Source organism: Sinocyclocheilus grahami, unplaced genomic scaffold, assembly GCF_001515645.1.
Source record: "Sinocyclocheilus grahami isolate Dianchi unplaced genomic scaffold, SAMN03320097.WGS_v1.1 scaffold1083.1, whole genome shotgun sequence".
In the NCBI taxonomy this organism is placed as follows: Eukaryota; Metazoa; Chordata; class Actinopteri; order Cypriniformes; family Cyprinidae; genus Sinocyclocheilus; species Sinocyclocheilus grahami.
In genome coordinates, this window is record NW_015506262.1 from 309,809 (window position 1) to 319,694 (window position 9,886).

The 9,886-nt window shown below is 38.1% G+C and overlaps 1 protein-coding gene across 1 annotated transcript in view; it reads right to left on the bottom strand.

Moving 5' to 3' along the window:
* Nucleotides 1-9,121, bottom strand: part of ldlrad4a (low density lipoprotein receptor class A domain containing 4a) — a 106,314-nt gene extending 97,193 nt beyond the window's left edge. Inside the window, exon 1 of the mRNA XM_016252034.1 lies at nt 8,946-9,121. The gene's annotated coding sequence lies outside the window, so the exon portion shown is untranslated. The remainder of the gene's footprint in view (nt 1-8,945) is intronic.
* Between the last annotated feature and the right edge of the window lie 765 nt (nt 9,122-9,886).

Consider the following 9,886-nt stretch of genomic DNA (forward strand, 5'->3'; position numbering starts at 1 on the left):
GATGGCGTATGAGTTCAGCGTTGCGCATGCGCCGTTGAGTCTCGTGAAAACCAACGTTTGTTTACAGGAGCAAAGGAAGCAAAGTTTCCTTACTTTAGCAAAGGAAAACCAGTCTCCTCTTGGCTTATATCGAAATCCTCCGACATTCTTCTTTACAAATCCTCGTTTTGTACTTCTAATTAGTGACCGTTGTTTTGTTTTGATCTCTCCCCTGCGCTTCCGCGTGCGTCACTTCTGAGCACCGCATGCGCAAAGCCGACCTCCATACATCATCCGGCCGGAACTGCTTCCAGTGTACAACAGTAAACGCAAGCTACATTAAAGTGATTATTACGTTTTGAATGTGGATATTTTTCTTACAAAAACGCATCGATTCGCTACAGAAGGACTTTGTTCACCCCCCGGAGCCGTGTGAGGCACTGCTGCTTCCGTATACAAAAGTGAGAGCAAGCTACATTAACGTGATTACTGCATTTTGAATATGGATATTTTTCTTACAAAAACGCATCGATTCGCTACAGAAGGCCTTTGTTCACCCCCCGGAGCCGTGTGAGACTGGTTTTTGGAAGGGCGCTTTTTATTTCAGGTATTTTGGACTGAAGCAATGCAACACCCGCTCACTGAAATGATAGAGCTTGAAAGATCAAAGACAATTTTTTATATAACTCCGACTGGATTCGTCTGAAAGAAGAAAGTCATATACACCTAGGATGCCTTGGGGGTGAGTAAAACGCAGCCTAATTTTCATTTTTGGGTGAACTAACCCTTTAAGCCAGATTATGGATGGGCGCTTTTTATTTCACTTCTTTTGGACTGAAGCATGCAACACCCGCTGAGTGCCATGAAACAGCTTGAAAGATCAAAGACAATTTTTTATATAACTCCAACTAGATTCATCTGAAAGAAGAAAGTCATATACACCTAGGATGACTTGAGGGTGAGTAAATTATGGGCTAATTTTCATTTTTGAGTGAACTAACCCTTTAAGAGTCCTTAAACAAAAGATGGCAAAAACAAGACAGGACTATAACAATATTTAAATATGTGTACATTTCCTCGAAGCATATTCTTTACTTACTACAAAATATAGTTGGAAGAACACAGATTGCAATAAAGCAGGTTTGACGAATCAGTGGTCTGGCGCTTACAAGTTGCAAGACTCCTAAAAATCACCTTTGCTCAAGTTCTCGCATAAAGCAGTTGATTTAATTTTCCACTCAAGTCAGGGCTGGGGTGTGCGATATACGGTATATCATCTGCGATAATATGGTAAGTGTGGTTTTAACGATGTGTGATCTGACATTATTGAGTATATCACAAAAACACACACAGAGAGTGCACGCATACACTGTGTGATTTGGTCTATTAAAATGCATTTAGAATCATCAAAATTCAAGGCATTCTAAATTGCAGGTGGCAAAAATGCCTCCGTATGTCTTTTATATTTATATAATTTAATATAGATAATCTATATCACACTAAGAGTGCCATTTTTTCTCCAGATATCAGCATAACAAATGTAATATTGATTTTATACAGGTTTAATAAAGTTAGCATTAAGTGACTTATATTTTAGACACATTATTGTTTTTGCTCAATTTTGCCAACGAAAATAGTTCCAAAAAAAATATCACAGCACTGTTTTGACTCACTTTCAATACTTTCAATACTTAAGAACATTTAACATTAAAAATATACTTTTCATACTTAAGTACAATAAATATCACATACTTTAACTCAAATAATATTCTAAACGGTGACTTCTACCAAAGTCATTTTCTGGTAAGATATCTATACTTTTACTTAAGTGTGGTTTCAGGTACTTCATCCACCACTGTCTGTAACTAACTGTAACCAACTAAAGTGAGTTGAGTAAGGTCAGGTTATGTAAGGTTAAGTTCATGAGTAAAATAAGGTCTGTGGTAAACCTAACTCGTAAATACCTGACATTTTGTTTAAGTGACTTATATTTTAGACACATTATTGTTTATGCTCAATTTTGCCAACGAAAATAGTTCCAAAAAAAATATCACAGCACTGTTTTGACTCACTTTCAATACTTAAGAACATTTAACATTAAAAATATACTTTTCATACTTAAGTACAATAAATATCACATACTTTAACTCAAATAATATTCTAAACGGTGACTTCTACCAAAGTCATTTTCTGGTAAGATATCTATACTTTTACTTAAGTGTGGTTTCAGGTACTTCATCCACCACTGTCTGTAACTAACTGTAACCAACTAAAGTGAGTTGAGTAAGGTCAGGTTATGTAAGGTTAAGTTCATGAGTAAAATAAGGTCTGTGGTAAACCTAACTCGTAAATACCTGACATTTTGTTGGACAATGTAAACTGCACACACTCACAACCCAAACGTATGTAGTCACTTATTACAAACATACATCTACAAAATTTGTGTTTTTAGCATGGCTATATGTAGTTCATGCTGTAGAGCAAAACGTCAAAGTATTGTCAAGTTATATTTACAGACCTTTTACTCGTAAGTTGAAAACCCCCATTATAAATACCCATAAAAAATCTTGAGGGAACCATGGTGAATCAGTCTGCTGGGTTTGCACAGACCAACATTTTTTTTTAAATGTGCAGACTGAATCCAAGAATGCGCAAAAGTTCAATAAGGTAACTACTGACAGATTTTTGAAAAAAATTATAGGCAACCTAGCTAACAATTATAACTGTTTAGTGCTCAAAACTACCATAGTTAACACAAAAAACTGAGATCTATGGATTATAATATCAGAAACATTGCTTCCAGCTGACAGTAATTGTCTTGAAATGTATTGTTGATGGCGGTGGATTTGTGACAAAAGCTCTACTTTGATGTTTGTGGCCTTGGGATGAATTTAAAGACAGAACTTCTAAGAGAGAGACAGTCTAATAGCTCAGCATGCTAAAATCTCAGAAAGGTTAGCGTTAATCTCCCAAATCATCTCCTTTAAAGCACAGCCGGTAAAAGTATTAAAGATAAAACTTATAAAATATTCTAGACAATTCAGCCTCAAATTAATCTGCTAGTTGGTTGGTCAACCACTAGTCAACCATCCTCACATAGCAAAGCTTCATATTTGAAAATGCACTATCAGCTAGTCAGTCTTAAGGTCTATTCACACCAAGACAAATATTCGGTGTGAAAATCAGGTGTAATGAACATTTTCATTTTTAATATGCAGGCCGACACAAGCATTCTCAAGCCACCAATGCAACCCTTTTTTTTACTGAGAGATGGTGAATCTCTTTCTCATCGCACTGCAAGAAATTTGGCCAACCAATAAGATTCACATGTTTGGCCACATGCCCAGAGCTGCTGCTGTTAAATAAAACTATGACTATGACTTGATACTTGCACTAAAAATAAATCTTTTTCAAATCGTAATGAATCTACAACAAACTAGTCAACCTCGCCAGTCAACAATTTGATTATTTGATGACTAGCTAACAATCTTGACCCATCCCTAATAACAGATGTTGAGTTACAAATTGTAGTATGTTAAAAATGGTTTCAAATGTGCCTGAATGGTGGGCATTTTCAAACTGTCCAACCTTTTTTTAGCCAATTTTATCCAAATCCACATGAGCAATGAAAAAGGAAATGTTTTATTTAATATTTTTCCTAGAATGCAAGACTGAAGCTGCTCTTAGCAGTTTTTAAACCTAAAAGTTACGATGTATTTTCAGGTAATGTATTTGGCTAGAAGCTAAATAGATGCTAAAAAGCTTGCAAAGACATTAAGATGCAATTTTATGATATGCTATACTTAGTATTAGAATGAATATTGGGACACAGTCAATGTTCCCAGGTCCTCTTCAATGGGGAACTGAGAAAAGTGGCAATGGGATGTGTACGAATTTAATGATTCTGGTTTAAGAGCCATTCAACTGGAAGGCATTGGAGACACGGCTGAGGATAGACTATACTTCAACAGCCGCAAGAGAGAGAGCAGGATTTAATCTCCATGAATAAATATGTAGGCAAGCAATGGCTGGATATGCATCAACACTCTCAACATCTAATATTTTATTCTGATCTTTCTCTAGCTCTGTATTTTGTATGTGTGATTGACATCGGGCCATTTTTGTTTTGTTTACTGGCTGCTAAAGTAAATTCTGTGATAAACAGATCATGGGATATTAATATAACCGCTGTAAACTGCGCTGCTGGTGCAGTTCTGTCCAGTTAAAGTCCTGAATTATTTTCCTCAAAATATTCAGGTTAAAGACGAAAGAGTTTGGCATTGTTTCCAGTGTTGTGCATCCTCACAGGCTTGATTCAGGCCTAGAATAAAGACTTCGAAATCAAGCGCTGTCCCTAACGCTCCCTCTTCCTGCCCGATGAATTATTCCTGCACGAAACTAATCCATCAATAAGCCTTCAAAGCAAAAAGATGCGTTGAACCAGGACTCTGATCAATATTTATGGAGCATACATGAATAAAACTGAGCTTCTTCAAAGGCAGCTAAGAGAAACCTGCAGAATGACAGAAAGGCCCTTTCTCTCTTCCTCGCCGTAGACGCTAAAACCCGGTGAATTTGGAGTAGCCTTAGCCTGAGCTAGAACAGAGAGAGGCTCCCTGGGTGGACTGGGAAGGGTGCCTGAAATGGCTAAAAATAAAGTTCGAGAAGAAAGGAGACGGAAAACAGCAGCCTGTTGGTCCCTAATCAGTCTCCCAACCTTAGGAACAAGTACATAGATGGCTTGTTGCTAACAGGCCTGTTCCCATACGCTCCAGCACCACAGGAGTGAAGATTTATATATGACATGTATTATGATGTAGTGATTGTTGATGGAAAGCATGCGAATGAGTCACAATAAGCCCTGTTTGTTGGCTCTGCTCGATACATTACACCCCATGAAATCAAAAGTGAAGCTTTGTAGCTTTTAGTACAAGTCTGTTAGCTTTGTAGACATCTACTCTATACGCTAGTGCACTCCAAAATGTATGCAGGCATTAAGCATATGTGCATACTTAAAATTTACAGTCGTTCTCTTCTAGAACATTAAACAAATCATCATCATCTTCTATTCGGGGACAAACTGAATAAACAAATTGTTCTCCAATGAGATGCTCTCTAGAATAAAAATGCCCTCTTAATACTTCTTCCCTGTGACTAGAAATAGCAAATAATGGGCTGTTCAATGTGAAACACTATTTAGTGAGGCCCTGTTTACACTAGTGCGTTTTTGTTTTAAAATGAAATTAAAATGAAAATGATCCTTGTCTACACTGGCGATTTCACTGCGTTTCAGAAACGATCTCCATCTACACTACACAACCGAAAAAACGCATGTCACATGACCATTCATGCAGGTACAACAATGAGCATGATGTTATTGCTTACACAGTCGTCAAGGATATGCAGAGCGAATGTTGGCAGCCACGCCATCGTTTCCAAAAGTCTCCGTTTTGGTCCGTTTACACCCTCGAGTTTTCAAACTTAAAACGGGGTCTGCAGCGTTTTCCAAAGTCTCAAAGTTTTCGAGGGTCAAAAACATAATTTATTATGTTTCAAACAGTAGTACGCAACATGTAGTTATTATCTTGAAAATAAAAAAGCTTATTTTGCAGTTTTACATTAAAGGCAGGGTAGACGATTTGGTTCAAAAACATTTTTTTGTTACGCTGGTTGAAAGTCTATTCACATCCCGATAGCAATCACTAAGTTAAGTGCTCTAAATGTATTTATATGGTCTGTGGAAGGTGTAGGAGCATAAAATGTCCGTCCATTCATATGGTAGGTATTTGCAAACCTCCGCGCACCCTGTTCACACATATCCATCATCACTGCGTTCCATTAATCTATTGCAGACCTATTATTGTAATATTCTGCGCTTTGTACTGTAATGTTTTCTCACCGGTGAATAAGACATGAGATAATCTGACAGCGTTGCATTCAATCCTCCACCAACGCCGTCTCTCATCGTGTCGCTGGTTAGCCTCTGCTCTGCCTGTGCGCGGTCATGTGTTCTGGAGGAGGCGTGGCTTCGGAGAGTGATTTGCAGGGAGGGTGGGATCTTATGCTTTCAAAGCTAGCTTGCTATTGCTAGCCTCTCTGAAATCGCCTAACTTACAATTAATTTGGAGTACAAATTTTGTAACTTCTGGCAGTCTAATAAGCTGACGAGTCAAAACAAAAGAAATGTAAAAAAAATGACGACTGTAATTACTCATTAACAGAAAGTCAAGTCAAACACATTGCATTTGCCAGGCACAGGCAGTGGTGAAAAAAGAAAAAGAATAAGCCCTTCAATGTTCCGCCACATTTTTCTGTTTCAAAACTAAAGACATCAAGAGTAGAAAGAAAATAGTACTTCATAGCATCTTCAACAAGCAATTAAAAAGAAAATCCTGCTACAAGTAAACCAGCAGCTGTATTATATCTGTATCAGTACATACACTATGCATGAATGAACTCCATAAATATACTGAAGGAGTGAGTCGTGCTATCAACATATTTGTGGTAGGATTCAAAAGATTACTGTAATATTTGCTTCAAGTTGGACTGCATTTTTTTATCAACTGTTTTTCAGTGTTAAAATGGCTGTTTGAATTTAACAATATAAAGTCAAAACACTGCGATGTAAAAATAAAAGAATGCAAAAGCGAACACCAAAAACTGCAGCATCCAGCATAAACAGCAGGGCCAACTTCAGACAGGTCAAAAAATAAAAACCTTCAGGGAGGACAACTTTATTTTCATTTCCTCTCAGCACTATCGTTCTAATAAGAGTTGTATCTGTGCAGAAGTGAAGCGTTAGCAGCAGGATCTGATCAGGCTTTGCTCATGCACAGGCCAAGAGGGAATCTGTGGAATTTTTTGGTTTTTTCAGAATTTATTTGCCAATTTTGAGTGAAAATCTGCAGAATTAAAGGGTTAGTTCACCCAAAAATGAAAATTCTGTCATTAATTACTCACCCTCATGTTGTTCCAAACCCGTAAGACATTCGTTCATCTTCGGAACACGAATTAAGATATTTTTGATGAATTCTGAGAGCTCTCTGACCCTCCCATAGACAGCAATGTAATTACCACGATCAAGGTCCAGAAACGTAGCAAGGAGATTGGTAAAATAATCCATGTGACATCAGGGGTTCAACCGTAATTTTACGAAGCTACGAGAATACTTTTTGTATGCAAATAAAACAAAAAAAATGACTTTATTCAACAATTCGTCTCCTCTGCGTCACCCTGGTGCCATTTTGGAGAATATCCACTGAATGTAAACAGCTTATGCTATTCTGTGTCAGCTGCGTCACATTTTCTACACTGTATACGCTTTGATTTGAATAAAAACAACGTATCCGCATGACGCAGCTGACACAGAATAGCATACGCCGATAAACCTTTACAGACAGACTTGTTGTGAGCTAGGAGATAGTTAATCAATGGTATATGGTTTTGCTGAGGCTATCAATTCGCTGAGGCTAAACAATCTTGTTTAACAGCAGAGCTTGTGGTGAAAAACTACATTACCCATGATGCTGTACAGACATTTCCACCAATCAGAGAGCTGGGGCAAGCAAATAACATAATTGCAGCCACTGAGTAATTTTCCCTACAAAATACCTAAATATTTGTATGTATATAATTTGCAGTAAACTCAAAATATACAGTTTCTGAATATAATCTAAGACATAATCGACTTTAAATTAATAGTTTTATATTTCACCATTGTTTTTTATCCAATTATGTCATTTGCAATGGTTCGTGGGATTGTAGTTCTTTCCCTCATTAAAGCCGTAAGTACATAGTCTTGTATCTTCATCTTTTTGTCCATGTTTTTGTCCATGTTTTCATTTAATTTACTTTTACAAATAAAAGTTTGTAATGTTGTGATTCACCTCGTATCTGGTTGGTTTTGCTCATGGCTTATAACGCTTTAACAAAGGCTTTTTAAATATCCCTATGAGAAAAATGAATGGGGAAAAAATACTTCCGGAACTAAAGCCGTTGAAAAAGTGGGTGGGTGCTAATGCACTCTATGGTGCTTGTCTGTGTGCGTCACCAGGAACAAATGAGGGAATCTGGGGCCCGGAGCTCTGCATAATGACACTTTATGTTACTTCAGCCATTCAAAATGACCCCAGGAAAGAGACAGAGGAAGTTTTTCTAAGAATTACTGTCAAGCCACATTTGAAGGTACCAGCAGGGGCTGATTTATGCATCTGTGTGAGACTGAGAGAAAGAGATTGCAGCCATGGTCTCTGATTCACCTCTCTCTCTCAGACATGATGATTTATGAGTCTTCTGGGCTTGTTATGTACGCCTATAAGGGAACAACAGTGTAAGAGCTCCATTACATGCCAAAGAGACAGCCCTGCAAGATCCAAAAACATTTTGAAAGCAAAGCTTCAGGTTTTATCTTATTTTGTGTGCATGTCAGTATTTTTTGTCGCATAACATTCATAACACTGCATTTAAGTGCATAAATACCAGAGCCATATTGCCTCTCTCAGAACAAAATTACAAAAATAATGCAGAGACAGCATCCTGGTATTTCTATTGCATACTAAAAACTGAAAAAACTGTCACAAAAAGCTTATATTTCTAAATACATACTGTTTGCCTTCTGTACAGAAACTTTTAAACAGACAAGGTTACCAAAGTCCTGTCTTTGCAGCAAACAAAAAGGAAATGTTCTTGATTTGAGACAAAAAAGTTTTTCTATAGGCGCACATCTCCGTTATTTAACGCTTCTTCAGTGCAAGAACGCCGCAGTCGTGCAAGCCGAGCATTTACGCAGCATTGATTAATTAGCTACTGTCCCTTTAAGAGCGTGAACGCGCATAGTATCTTTTCCATTGCGACTCTCTGCAACAACTTCAATAGCTCTTTCCTTGCAGAAATGCAGCACATTTACGGTCTCGAACCACTCTCGGCCGTCATAAAATAACTTCGTATGATAGATAGAAATGGCTTACGCTTGTAATGTGTCGTCGTGACGGGGACAGAGCCGCAGAGGGAAGTGTCTCTCCTCCAGACGAGGCTGTCAAGAGCGTCTAGACTGACTGTCTCACTCTCATCGCCAAAACTCAGCAGAGCACAAGCTCCCGTTGTGTTCCAGTCAGTCCAGCCCTCTGTCTCGCTCTGTGAGTTATCTACTACACACTGCAGCGACACCTGCAGGACAGGAGTGCCAGCGAGCGCTCAGACATACCTCCCCAGCAGCGTCCCATCAGAGAGAGAGAGAGAGAGAGAGAGATAGATAGATAGATAGATAGATAGATAGATAGATAGATAGATAGATAGATAGATAGATAGAACAACGTAATGATAGATAGATATATAGATAGATATATAGATAGATAGATGGTAGATAGGTAGGTATGTAGGTAGATAGATAGATAGATAGATAGATAGATAGATAGATAGATAGAGTGTGTGTGTGTGTGGAGGGATGAGACAGCAGCAGGAAGGCGTGGGGCTAGTGGAGAAGGAGGTGCTAATGTGAGAGGAGGGCTTGTGTCATTTCACCCTCTTAAAAGAGTCATTTACCAAAAAGAGCCTGAACCCTCTGGCAAGGATTTAACAAGTGTGTTTGCCATTACTGTGTGGTTCTGTTTGAGAGAGTCCATGCCAGCCCAATTCAGACATGGCCACAGGGTTGGCAGGTGTGTAATTAGGCCATGATTCTGTATGTTCTCCTGATTAACACACTCTCAGCAGCCTGAGGGCCAAAGCCCTGATCACTTACATCTGCCACAGACACAGAGGAGAAAAAAATCAGCCCACAACTACTTTGACTCAAAGTGTTTGATCTGACCGGAACTTCTTCTTCTTTTTGCCTTGGTTTGGTCATCTAATTTGGCCAAAGAAAATAATATATATATATATATATATATATATATATATATATATATAT